The sequence below is a fragment of the Apium graveolens genome, chromosome 3 (assembly GCF_009905375.1).
Source record: "Apium graveolens cultivar Ventura chromosome 3, ASM990537v1, whole genome shotgun sequence".
Classification (NCBI taxonomy): Eukaryota; Viridiplantae; Streptophyta; class Magnoliopsida; order Apiales; family Apiaceae; genus Apium; species Apium graveolens.
The window spans coordinates 10,989,562-11,004,681 of NC_133649.1; the positions used below are offsets into that span (position 1 = coordinate 10,989,562).

Sequence of the window (15,120 nt, forward strand, 5' to 3'; positions counted from 1 at the left end):
GAACGGCTGCTTTTTCTGTTGATCCTGAAATTCGGCTACCACATCTCACTTTTCTCTGTCAACCCATGTGCCTCTGTTTGTAGGTACAACTACCACTTATCAACGGCTAATTAGCAGAACATCCGTTGAAGCTTTCATCCGTTGATGACTTCATCCGTTGAAGGATGTTATCCGTTGAAGCTTTCATCCGTTGATGCATTTATCCGTTGATGCTCTCATCCGTTGAAGGATGTTATCCGTTGAAGCTTTAGAGACATCCGTTGAAGCTTAGCTTCTCATCCGTTGAAGGTCTTTAAGTCATCCGTTGATACCACTTCATTTATACAAAATTACAAGGCATGAAATATTTACAATTGGCCTTCCTATCTGCATATCATCTAGTAGTCAACATGACTTATAGTTTCTCTCAACTTCTAAGAATTACATTTTAAATACAGAGACTGAAATATGCTACAATACTAGACTTATTTCTAAGTAAAGCTACACCATCAACGGATAGCCAAAGTGGTCTTATCCGTTGAGGCTACTGACACTAAATTTCTACTTAAGTGTTTTGTTAAACATATCATCAAACTAATGCACATATATTCCTAACAGCTTATATCTGTATTGAATATTGTCTTCTCTGCAATAATGCTTGAAAACCAAAATATATTACAATGTATTTGTCTAACGAAACTCCAAAAAGATACTTTTGGTTCAATGCATTACAGGTCCAACACAATCTACTCAGACAACAACAGGGAATTCAGATAATCTATCCACATGTATTAGTGTTAAAACTGCAGCTAAAACATTTCAAAACCAAACTGTAGTTCACCCAAGCACAGCAACACAAACTCAAACACAATCCCACTCAGGTAACTCTCAAAAGGAACCTGTTTTACAAAAGGACAGAACCCCCAAAATGTTCTTCAATTGTTTTGTGGTTTGAGAAAAGAAACATGGTATCACAAACACGAAAACTTATTAGTTTTTCATGAATATCACTAATGCACTTTCATGTGCAAAACAGTCTTAACAGACTGATAGGTTTGAGGGTAGTACTCCTGAGGGGGAGCTATCTAAATCCTCTCCAATTCAATTGGAGGTTTTTCATGGAGGAACAACTCCCCTCACAACTCTAGCAGAAGCTACCTCAGCAGCCAAAGCTAGAAGTACAATTTCCTATGACAATGTCATGAGTAAGGCAAGCATAACACATTCAAGTGCCAGTATGTTGCAAGACATACAAGGGTTTGAGGCTGGTGCACATGGCAGTAACCCAGTCAAATCCCCTCCAATTCAATTGGAGGTTCCCACTATAAGTGGAGGATAACACACTATCAAAACCATAGAGCAATCTGTGAGTCAAATTGTGACCCTAGTCACAGATGTTTATGAACTCACTCTTCTGGTGAAATGAGTATAATTAGACCTATATGGATTTTCCCTACTCATATGATCACAGATAAACTCTTCCCAGCCACCTCTTATTTCTGTAAGACAAACAATAGTTGAGCCTTTCATGTGAGAATGTGAGAAAAGATTGAGAGAATAAAAGAAAATAAGAGAGGCAGGATCCTTCCTGGTAAAAGGAGAGGTAGATGAGTGCCTGGATTTAGCAATCCTTGTGAGGTTACTCTGACTCTTAAAAGTCATGAGACTAGTACAGTGAGAAGTAGTGAGACTACTTATTCAAAAGAACAGAGAGCTTAGGAATTTCCTATTCTATTATACTTGATGAACTCATCACTACAGACTTCACTAAAGCTTGAAGCTGCTGATAGTGTTCTAAATGGACATTGACAAAAGCCTGAACAATGTGCATCTAGCTGGATCTTTCTTCCTGAAGATAATGTCAAAAGGGGGGAGAATATATCTAAATGCCAAAACAACTAACGGATGTTGCCAGATAATAATATTATTTTCTTGATAGGGGGACAAGGAAGAGTAAATCTAAATGCAACTCACAAAAGAAGATCAGGTGGGAAGATTGGTTTCTGCATTTAGATAAAGTTTTGACATCATCAATCAGAACTTGTGCATAATTTCATAATGAACAAGTTGGGGGAGATTGTAATATATAATAGATGATGTCAAATATTACTGAAGCTAACAATGTCATTAGCATCTATGATCTGAGTAGAAGATTAATGAACAATTATTTTCAGTAATCAGTTAAGCTTGGGGTCAACCCTAAGTAAGTTGTATTGTTATCTAAATTTGTATTATGTACTTGTAACACTTAAAGTCTGTAAAATTGCAAAGGAGCAGATTGGAATCTTTTTCCTAAAACAGTATCAAGCTTAAGGATTTTATCTGGAAGAAGATCAAGAAGATCATGCCTCAAAAGAATTTTGAAGAAGCTTGGAGTTGAATAAATCTATTTGGAGAAAAATGTTCTAAGTCAAGATCTCTACAAGTTACAGATTTGATGTTATAGAGAAGTCATTCGAGAACTCCAGAACGACTTATCGAGAAGTCATTCAAACTCGAGAGAGTACCGACGAATAAGCAATATCTACTCGACGGATGAGCAATATCTACTTGACGGATGAGCTATATATCTACTCGATGGATGAACAACATCTACTCGACGAATGAGCAACATCTACTCGACGGATGAGCAATATCTACTCGACGGATGAGCTATATATCTACACGATGGATGAGCTATATATATACTCAACGGATAAGCAATATCCACCGGGAGTAGAGAAGTCAGGAAAGCTACTCGAGAACTCAAGAAGATATCGACAAGTCATTCTTTCACTAGAGAACTCAGAGTTATCGACAAGTCTATATCCATTCGAGAACTCAGAGATATCTACAAGTCAAGTGAAGTTATGAAGACTAGAGATCTCGATGAGCTGAAGACCTCTACAAGCCAAACTTCTTATGGAGTATTAGAGATCTCGATAAGCCTTTTTACTTATCGAGATATCAAGTGTTCTAATAATTCAAACCGGAGATCTTGAAGTACAGTCTCAAAGTACAGAATTGCAGATCAGTTTAAAATCCAAGATAAACAATCAACAAACAATCCAACAACTAGATTGACAAGTCTACAAAAAGCAGCTTGAAGTGTGTGCAAGATCAATGGTAAAGATTAACTGACAGAGGAAGATTAATATAAACACGGGATGCTAAAGATATGCTAAGCCAAAAATGGAAGATTTGTTTTTCTATAAATAGAAATGACAAGTGACAGTTTAGAAAAGTTAATAGCATGTTTATTATCCACTGTGTAAACCAGCAGTTAACTGAGATATAAAGTTAACACCGGTCCTCTAGTTAGTTATAACAATTTAGATCAAAATTCTTGTAACACTCTCGAGAAGAAGATGAGCTCTTTAACTTCAAAGAGCTTAGAAATTTATAGTAAAACAGCTTAATTTTTAATACAAAAATTAAGTGAGTTTTGAAGATCCGTGTTCTTTATTTTGTGCAAGTTTAATTTATGCATGAACACTTTTCTATACAAGCTTTAATTTACTTTGTTCAACCATTATCTTTCAAGAAAAAACTAAAATCGGAAAAACACATTCACCCCCCCCCCCTCTGTGTGTAATTCATTACCTAACAATCTGTAGAGTATTTGATGATATACCATTTTGGTTAAAACATCATAATCCAAGATTCACAAATAACCCAGAATAATAGGTATTTGCTCAAGAGATCAATAAATAATAATGAAAAAACAATAATAAGGAATACTAGTTTAATAAAGATTTATTGCAACAAAATCTAAAATATTTAACTATTCTGAATTTAGAATAGGGAGAAATACTTGACTCAATTGATCAGTTATCTGATCTTCAACAATTTGCCACATAAATCAACTCTGGTCTATCTGTATCTCGATCGACAAACTATCTGACCTTTACTCATTAGTCACCATTCTATGTTCGTCTCATCTTTGACTCTATTCGTCTCATTTATCTCATATGAACAAGTTTTACTTTTACTCTCTCGGTCTGGCCTTGAATGCCTCGAACTATGTGTATCTATCATAAAAGATACAATTTCAATCAACTGACCATATTATTGTCTAATATGTACGTCTATCCTTATCATCTACCCACTAACAATAATAGATAATGATCATATTTAATCATAAATATTTAAGAAACACGTGGAAACATAATTAACATAAGTCATAACACGTAACCATAAGGCTCATGGAATAGAAATCATTTCATCAAATGATGCGGTTCAATGCGTTTAAAACTGAAATTATGTCAAAATACGACTTTTTGGAAAATATCTCACTCGGGAGTGTTCGTAAAACGGATACTCATTTCAGTACATCAACGGATAGATCCTTACCGTTATACAAATTCAATATTCATATTAAAATAATTTAATAAGTCAGTAAATATTTTAATTAACCATTAAGTAAAATTCCCCGCCCAGGTCGCCTCGCGTACACGAGACGCCGAGACATTCACCCAAATCGCCCTTCGACCCGACCCGAGGCGTCGGCGCGCGTGTGTGTGCGTGCGAGGCATACACTAATACCATGCACACCCACATGCCTTAGTAGTTGGTATATTACTCTTGCACATGGTACTATATAAAGCATACAACCTCTCTTTACTTAATCAATGTGGGACAAAACCCACAACCCATTTCAAACTACTAACTTCACCTCAATTTATATATGGATTACACTAAGAAAATGACTCAGATCCTAACATGAAAGTTTAAGTACTCATTACAAGGAACAACCTCCAACAATTAGTTTTAGGAAATTACATCAAGAACATGTTTAAAACATACCCCAAACTTTCCATTTTCTAACAGACAACACAGCAGGGAATTTGAAAACCACTTAAAAGAGAAAACTAAAAAGCTTGATTGCATAGACAGTTGCAAGAATGAGACACAAAACAGAAGGATATACTTGAAACATATGCTATAAATATAATATTCTCTTTATCAATATCATATTTTTACGGTGGAACATTATCAGATTATAAGAGCTGAACACTAACTTTGTAATCAGATTCGACAACATTATGAAAAATACGATGTTGAGTAATGATTACGAATCGTAAAAAGCTCATATTTAAGAAAGGATGTTGCATTTTCTTTACTTAATTTCTAAGGTGTCTTCAAAGTAAATACTATTACAGAATCATTATTTAACCATGTTATAATTCAAAATAAAGTATTATATTTCTCTTTAGTGGCTCAAAATTATAATTTTATTAATATTGATTTTAAAATTTAAGGTGCAAGACCTTTATTTAATGTATTTAAACTCTATTTGACATTACTACTAAAAAATTTTGTGTTGCTAAAAACAATCATGGTGAAAAAAAGTGCGGTTGTAAAAATAAGATGGATGTTTGGAAAAAATTTTGATATGCACATGTTTTAAGATAAAAATTAATGATTTGATGGTGGAATAACTACTACTTCAAATAATAATTGAAAAATAATTTTTTACATTATGAGACATACTTTATCTAACAATAACTATTAGGCCAAAATCACTTTTTAGAAAATCATTTTTAACTTTTTACCAAACTATTTTTTCAAAAAAAAAAGGTTTGTAGTTGTCTGCAAACACAACCTTAAACTTTTTATGTGTTTATATATTTTAAACTCAAATTATTACTTAATCTTGACGAGTTAAAACTTTATCGAGTCAAATTTATTTTAAAAATTACTTATTCAAAAGTTATTTTTTGATTTTAAATTTTTTGATTCAAACTTTTTAAAATGAAATGTGATTTCAATCACTTTCTAGTTTGTACAAGACTAAAATACTCCTTAATGGGGACATTTGCATTTGTTACCCGCGTGAGATGTTTTGCGTAAGGATGTATAAAGTGCAGCACATATCCAAATAGATGCGTGTTATGCCCAAATTTGGATATGGACTCTAAATAAGCAAATGGGTCAAGCTGGTGGAGTTGAAGAGAGCTGGGATTCGGCCCACCTCACATAATATAAAATACCGAGTTTCATCCTAATGAAGACCTTGAAGATGGGGAAAATCGTAACGACATACATTAAATCAAGGCAAACGGGGTAGGAGTTTTGACCTATTATGCTATAAGGAGTTTCGGCCCACCACTCTAAAGGACTCGAGCTCACAACTCTATAAGGGATTCGGGCTCACCTCTTTAAGTGATTTCAGCCCACCTCTCTACGCTAGCAGAGAGGCTCTCCTCTCCCTTCTTTAACAGAGATTTGAGCTCTCACCACTTTAAAGGATTCAAGCTCTCTATGCTAACAGAGAGGCTGTCCTCTCTCTTCTCTAGCAGAGATTCAGGCTCAACTCTCTCTGAAGGTCTTGGACTCTACTATCTCTCTCAGAGATTTTGGCTCACCTCTCACTCATGAGTTATGGCTCTCCCCTCTCTTACGTTGTACTCCCGAGTTACTAATGAGACACAAGAGAAAATAAGAGAAAATAAAATTTTAAAATTTTCTTTCCTAAGCGTGCTCCCGAGTTTTTCAGGAGAGAACGGAAATGATTCAAAAAGAAAATTCTACCCACTTTCTTTTCAAAAATAAGTTCTCGTTTTTTGGATGATTGGAAGAGATTGTCTCACAAAATAAGTTATATAACTATTTTTATGTCCAAACTTTCTCTTCTATCCATCAATAACTTGGGAGAAAATGAGAGAAAAATTATTAATCAATCTTCTCTTCTATTCCCTTCTCTTCTACTAGGTTCTTTTCTCTTCTTTCCTTAAAAACTCAAGAGCACAACATTAGATTATTCGGGCTCTCTACACTAACAGAGAGGCTCCCCTCTCCCTTTTTAGCAGAGATTCGAGCTCTCTACGCTAGCAGAAAGACTCTCTTCTTTCTTTTCTAGCAAAGATTCAGACTCACATCTCTCTAAAGAATCAGGCTATCCTCTCTCTCAGATATTCGGGCTCACCTCTCAATCATGATTCAGGCTCTCATCTCTCTTAAAGATTCGGGTTCACCTCTCACTCAAGATTTTAGGCTCTCCTCTCACTCATAGGTTCAGGCTCTCCTTTCAATCATAGGTTCAGGCTCACATCGTTTAAGGAGCTCGATCTCACTTAGCTTACAGAAGCTCATGCTCTCATCACGGGCATGATTTAGAAGATGGGTCGCGAACCCACAATTCTTAGGCTATTGTGAATACTTGAAGTATGATGAGACTCCAGTCGGTTCACATCATGAATACAAATACATAAAGAAAATGCGAAAAAGAAAACGAAACGAGGCCACAATGCCTCACTTCATGAATTTCTTTGGGAAGTGAGAATGGCCTCACCAAGAGGGTTAGTGTGAGCCGAGGTGGTCAGGCCGGCTCACATCTCACAATCTTGGATGAATGGGCTGCAAGCCCACCGCATGAAGGCTTGTCACACGATAGATGGACACCGCGCACTGGGCTCATGCGCTCGGTGAATAAGACAACTTAAGACTCTTTAAATTACGGGACCGCATCGCATGAAGCGGTCATACGAATTGGACTAAATAATGAGGAACTGACATAATGCCACTTTTCCGCTTTTTTGATTAATTCTTGTTGATGCGAGCCGAGATGACCAGGCCGACTCGCATTATGCAAATTCTAACCGCATTATGGATAATGACTCACAAACAGTTGAGTTATCCGTAAATTTCGGGACCGACACGGAATATTCCTATATTTACGGGAAGAAATTCGGAGATGCCGCGAGATTGTAGAAGCCGTGTGCGATCGGTCGGGATTTACATGACTAATTGGTTGGAGGCCTTATTTGGAGATGGGATTGGGCTGCATGAGTCGAATAAACCTAACGCTTGCCATGTAACTTGTTCCCCATGAGGTTTGATCCCTATAAATAGGGTATGTAGGCACTTGTATGAGATATGATTTGACATTTGATGAAGAATAAAGAAAATTATATTCTTTCTTGAGTAGCCATCATACAAACTCAAGCACCACCACAAACAACATTTCCCCACCATTAAACACCACACATAGATCTTTATTCCAATCAAGAACCTCCAAAATACTGTTGTACCAAATTTCCCAAATTTCCCATATAATAATACAGTTTGACCATATTGGTATCCTATCCAAGTGGATGTGGCTTGACCAAAGTGGTATTGAGTGGATGCGCCACAAACACAAACAAAAGATTAGATGTGCATGTATCTAAACTGTATCAGAAATGATATGTCATTCACGATACAGTCTTCACCTTCATTGACACATAAAACCACGCCAAGGAATTCGAAAGACACTATGACCTAACTCGGTAGTCGACAAGGTCGCATAACAATCATCTACAAAGTTTTAATCGAATTATAAGTAATTGAAGTAGAATTATTGAGCAAGTTATTAAAAATTTGGCGAGTCATGTTAGTTTGAATCGGTCGAGCTGTGAGAAATTCGTAACTCGATTGAAGTGTCTTAGTTAGAATTTGTAATGTTGTGGATGTGCTATAGAAAATGATGACTCGATTGATTGTGTGTCCTCGAGCTCTTTAACTGTTCTAAATTTTTATGTGTCAATATGTGTGAGTATATGCATACGGAGAGGACAAATAAGTGAGTTGTTGAATTTTGAGGTTTTTTAGCACTAATAAGCTGAACATGCACGTGTGTTCAACAAAGTTAACTAGCATCCGATGATTTTGTTTTGTGTTGAACACCCCGGTCGATTGGGTCACTTTCATGATATTTGTCTTACTCATGCATGATGAGAAATAAACGACGCTAGGTATGTTGGATATATATGTAGGCAAACCTTCCACGGAGGGTAGGGTTATATAGAGGTCCATAGAGAACCTTCTCCATTAATCACAATCCTTAGATTAAAAATATATCTAACGGTCCATATATTTCAGCAATTAAACTTTGAAAAATTACACACAAATCGCCGGTTTAACAGTTGTATCATGTATGTATAGGTCAACTATAACCAGATCTCTTTTCGATAATATCATTGCTATGATTTCACCGAAATAATAGCCGGTTCTTTGAATCAAGCTCAGATTCCATTATTTACATCCAATCTTCATCAAGTATTTCCCTAATTCTTAACTTTTTTTGCTAATGATTGTCATTCAAATTTTGATTTAACGAATAAAATTGTTAATTAGTACATATTTACATTAATCTTCTCTATTTGTTATTGATATGAGTTTCATATATGTAAATTTAGCATTTTTAGCTAGTTTATAGTTGGATTGAATGTAGTTGACTTGTTTCTAACTCAAGCTTTTTTTTTCTGCGCTTCATATATACTATGTTTTCAGCTTTTAATATGATTTTATGGATCATAAGCAGTTAATCTTATGCTCAAATGCTTAAAATTTTGAGTAGGTGTTTTAATTCTAGTATAAAACAAATTAGCATCAGTTGCAGATATTTTGATTATAATATAGACTTTTAGGTATCTTTTGATTCTATAATAGAATCAAAATTTGTAGAATCCAAATAGAAGTTGTTTAATACATTTTTAAATTTAATTTATGAGTGTGTATTTTTGTGTTTTAGAATATAACCAAAATTTAATTTAAATATATTATAACATACATAAGTTTTAAGTTAACTATATTTTATATTAGAATCAAAATTTATATTAGAATTATGAATTATACAAACACAAAAACTCGTGTAAACCTCACCTTCACTAGATTCAACAAGGAGAGCACGTTGTTATGAATGCTTATTTGATCGTCATCTATCTCATGTTTTGCTTAGCTGTACAAAAAATAGTGGCAAACTTATGTATCATTTAGCCCAATTGAAGAACTCTAATAGATTATTATGACTTGTAGAAATAGTGTGCAATTTAGTAAGCGGATGCACCAATTAGAGAGTTTTGTGTTGTTTATAAAAAAAGAAGCTAGTCTATTTCATTATTTTGTTTGAAGATTAACAGAGATTGACGCAACTTAATGAACATTAAGGGAGCATAGTTGAAAAATTAGGGACAAAATGAATAAGAAGATGCAAGATGGAAGAAATGCTAGAAAAAATTGACGGAAATAGAGTAGGGGTGTTAGAACATGCAAATAATGGGTATGATGCATTTACACTATCACCTTCTTGTTATCTCTTATATATCCTGTGGAATAACTTTTCAATAGTAGGCTAATGATCGAGATTCTAAATTGGCATTTAAATATTGTTTTATTCTTTTTTACATTTGAATATTATTTTAGTAATTGTTTACTGCAACAGTTCTGAAAGAGAGAGTTATAGAGTTATATAAAATTGCAGTAGAATCAAGTACATAAAGGACCAGCAAAACTTTCTTTATGACAAGTTTCTATGCTATTGTCTGGCTAGCTATTGTAGTTCAACAACATGTGGCAAATCAAAGTGATGACTAGAGAAGTGCATAAAAGAAAAGGCAATTGAAAAACTTTCAAGCACACTGGTTATAAAAGGTTCGAGGAGACTGAAGCTGATATGTTGGGAGTAACCTCAAGCACCAAAACCTAATCTTGAGTATTTTCTTCTAATTCACATAATATTATTTTTAGTAATTTTCTTGTTGCAAATGTAGTTCTGGAAGAGGATAATATAAGATTGGGCTCTCATAACATGCATAACTTATTATAAATTAGTATTTAGTTTGATCTAAAACAATTTTTGATTCTACGGTAGACTCTTCATATCTACGTTTTCTTAGTATATTTTCTTCTGTTTTATTTATAAGTTTGCACCAAAGAAAATCAGAACAAAGCCACAATGGTTATCTTGAATATTTGGAGAGCAGGAAATGCTCTGGTGTGGCAAAAATAAACACACTCCAGCACTAGAAGTAGCGAGGCCAGCCAAAATGGAAGTCCAGTAGTGAAAAAATACTCAGAATTCTGCTGCAAATTTCACTGCAGGATGATGCAACAATCTGGTCATTTCCTCCTGATGGCATTATAAAAAATAAACGTCGACGGGGTTTATTTTATTGATCAGCAATGGTATATCTTTTGTTACATCACTAAAAGCACAATGGTGTAGTGAAATCTGCCTAATCAATTTTTAAGGCGGGTGTTGCACTTCCGAAGTTAGCTGAAGTCTTTTCTATAAAAGATGCACATAGCTGGGTGGAAACTAGGCAATGGCCAAAAGTCATAAACGAGACAGATGGCTTGGTGGTTGCACCGCCACCTCAAAGTTTACTGTTATTGGATTCTTATTTCGGCCTAGTGATCCTGGATTGTCGTAGTCATTTAGAAAGGTCAATGAATGTTTATATCTTTTTTGTAAAACAATTTGCAAATTGTGTCACTCACTGTCTAGTTAGAGCTTACAATTTTATTTTTAACCATACTTGGAAGATAGAAAGTGTATCGTGTATCTCGTGTATTTTTAGCTGTTGAAACTTAAGATTTGATGATTTAATGAAATGATTCCTTAAAAGCACCTTTTGATTCAATAATAGAACCAAATTAGTATTTAATTGATTTTCTTGATTATACTATATAGACTCTTAATTCTGTTGGTGAATAAAATTATTATAAAGTAGTTGTAGATATTTTGTGTTTTGACTCTAGTGTAGAATCATGTTTTATTTAGCTCATTTCCCTTTACTACAAATTTTCGTGTTTTTACTCTAGTGTAAAATCAATTTTTCCTTTACTTCTTTTTGCATTGTTAAAGTGTAACGTAATTTGATTCTAATGTAGAACTAGATTTGTACATAGTCATTTTTCTTAATTGGATAACATTGTAATTTGTTGTTTAACGGTGAATCTAAACTTTGATTCTCCTATTTAACAAATTAGTATTTGGTTCAATATATTGGAGAAAATTTTGATTTTACAATAGATTGCAAATATTTGATTTTAAGGTAAAGTCTGTAAATAGAGCTGATACAACTAATAAGGACAATAGACTACTTTAATGTATGTTCCACAAAAATATATCAAATATGTCGCATAAAAGCAAGTGATTACTAGAAATCTCACAATTCAACTCTCCAATTTGCCCTTACTAAATGATCATCAAATACTAAATTGGTCCCTAAAATTACAACTATCAAAGAAACAACCAAAACTGTAGCCAAAACTGTACTTCATGACAGGTGATTAAAACTCATCAATAAACATCTTGCCTCCGCTTTGCGCTTTATCTTGTACATTATGCAAGCCAAAGTTGCACCCTTTTCTCCTTCTACCATGCTTGCAACTAGAAAACCGCCATCGTTTGGCTGTTCATGGACCCAACACATAATAAAATATAACTTCTTCTCTGTAGACTTGAGATTACCCTTTAACTCTAATCTTCTTGACTTGTGTGATTCCTCCAATTTAAACTCATTCTCTGCAGTCTGAAACACACCAAAATATCAAACATTATTATAATATTACTACTTATTTGATCATTATAATCAATCATCAATGTAAACAACGAGACTAAATTTAAATCTAATCTCCTTCTTTTCAAGGGCCTGCTTCTATACTGTCAGGAACCATGCAGAATCCTCATACCCGTGGATTTTCAAATTCCCATCTCCTGCAACTAACCAGCTTTCTCTTAATGTTAATGGGGTTCTGCAACAGAACCATTTGCAATCTCCTCACAACAACCAGGCTTTGCAACAACAAATGATCCAGCGGCTGCTACAAGATATTAACAACAACAATAGAGGGGGTGTACCGCCACAGCAGCAACCCCATGCAGGAAAGAGTGCAACTGTACGCGGGGGAAGTGATGGTCATGGATATGGAAGCAACAAGTCTATGTGATTAGCATCTCAGATCAATAGAGTACCTACTACAAACGAACCCATGTTTATTAGAGCAATAGTTTTAAAGGAGTTTCCAATAGCGATTTTTCTACAGCTGGTGGAAACAATGGGAACAACTAGATAGCATCTGATCTCCAACAAAATCTTCAGTTATCTGATGAATTGGCACATGATATTACTAAAAAAATTCAGAACATGGTCTTTTCAGTGATCTTGAGGAAAACATGACATATAATGGCTGGAAGGCATGATTTGTAATTTATGTGATTGGCTTTTGTTGGGTTAGCTCTGCTCACTAACAAAAGTTACAGAGGAATGGATTCTCTTCGAATTGCCAACTTGATAAAGGTAACAAATTAGCTAGGTACCTAACTGCAGTTCCTATTTTTTGGACCGCAGAAGTTACTAATGTTCCAAAATTAAGGGTGCACCTTTTGCGTATCACATTATTGTACAAGAATGATACATTCTACAAAGTATGACGCAATTGAAACACATCTCTTTCCTAATAGAGCATACATACTATTTACCTTAAGGATTACACACTATGAAAAATCTTCACGTTTCAAATTGCATCATCCACCTTAATCCGCTCGTAATTAATCTGAATTGGTGTGAATCTATAGCCATCAGCGGTCACTAACAAAGACTCTTTTTGCTCAAGCGTAAGCAACTCAAGCTATATAAAACTAGACTATACAAATATGATTTTCTAGTAGAATTAAAAACTAGAATCACATAAACTAACTTCTCTCGTAAAATTAAAATTTTATAAAATAATTAAAAAGTAAAAGTACAATGAGAATTTATTGCTTCTACGGTAGAATCAATATTTACAAGCAATAAATACACATGATTAAAATTCAGAGAACTAGTGCATATATAAAATACTCATTTAATTATATTGTAGAAGATATATAAAAGTACAAAATTCATATATTCTTTTACATTAGAATCAAACACTATGAACACATAAATATACTTCTATTATAGCATCAAAATCATTTTACAAGTCTAAAATCTGATTCTTGTATTGAACCTTAAAATATACTATAAAACACAAAAAATAACTTTACCTATTCGAAGAAATAACTTGCAGCTGTAATTGCTCAACCTCGTTATTAAACCTGAAAAAACTAAATAAATATTAAAAATGAATCTAAATTATCACAGAACCCTAAATATCCGAATTAAAGTTTAATACCATGAAATTTCACCGAATAAAAACTATTCTCAACCTTGTTGTGATGAAATTTTCGATTCTCAAGTTTAAATCACCGATTTGTTATTGATTTCTTGTTTCTCTCTCTTTCCCTCAACCTCTCTCTGGTGGCGACTGTGCGTATAATGTGTATATTGGTGTCTGTATAGTCATTTAGAATGGGCATGGTTTTGTTTTGTTTTAAGTTAGCCATAAAGTTTATTATTTTAATTACAAAAATGCCACCGATAATTTCATTTAATCTTAACTGTTAAAAGAAGAATGGAAGGCTGGATGATGGTTCTATTTAGTTCTCTATATAAAAAGTTCTCTCTTAAATGTGACTCAATATATGTATATTAAAGTCGTTACTTTGAAAATTATTTTTTTATGTGCTTGATAGTACTATTTACATGATGGCTAATTTTTTTACAAATGTTTTGATCTTGTATTTAGCGTTATTATTATTAATTACTATTTTTAGAATAAAATATGTAAAACGTATTTTAATACAAAAAAATTAAATGAAAGATTTTGAAATGTGTGTAAAAGTTAAGTGTCATATAAAAAGAACAAAAATAATGGCGTATACTTAAACAAATTATCAATAAATTTTAAATTTTAATAGATTGGAATTGAATACGGAGGCGTGTGAAATTTAGATTTTGAAATATTTTAACGGTCATAAGATCAATCATGAAGTTTTTAAGATTATTGTTTGTTTGATTTTGTTAAGAAAGTATTGCTTATTTTATTTGTCAATAAAAAGGTGTATTCAATTCTAATTTTAAAAAATTATTTTGGATTTATAAAATCCGGGAGTATTCAATTTGGATTTTAAAAGGTCCGGGTATTCAATAAAAATTAGAAAAAATCTTTCAAAATATGAGAGTTTTCAATTTAGATTAAAAAAATTCATTAAAATCTATTGATATTTAATTTGAATTATTTTTAAAATCCAATAAACTCTAATAAGAGATTCATAATTTTTTTATTATTTGAAAAATGATGAATTTTGATGGTTTTGCCGGTGTATCTCATGCCTTCTTAGATCTTATCAAAATTCACTAGATTTTTATGGATTTGTGGAAAATTTTATGTAATCGAGCAAAACTTAACGATATTTTGTATCAACTTCACGAAAATCCATCATGTTAGAGAATCGATCATGACAATTTGAATATCATGAATTTTTAAAAGATAATTTTAAATTTTAATTAAATACCACCTTTTTTAAAATAA

At 33.4% G+C, this 15,120-nt stretch overlaps 1 long non-coding RNA gene across 1 annotated transcript; it reads right to left on the reverse strand.

Annotated features, from left to right (window-relative positions):
* Window positions 1-11,778: 11,778 nt before the first annotated feature.
* LOC141711665 (uncharacterized) lies at window positions 11,779-14,057 on the reverse strand. Its single transcript, XR_012571428.1, has 3 exons — window positions 13,916-14,057; window positions 13,754-13,804; window positions 11,779-12,257 (listed from the first exon to the last, which is right to left on the reverse strand). It is a non-coding gene; the product is annotated as an uncharacterized LOC141711665 (long non-coding RNA).
* Between the last annotated feature and the right edge of the window lie 1,063 nt (window positions 14,058-15,120).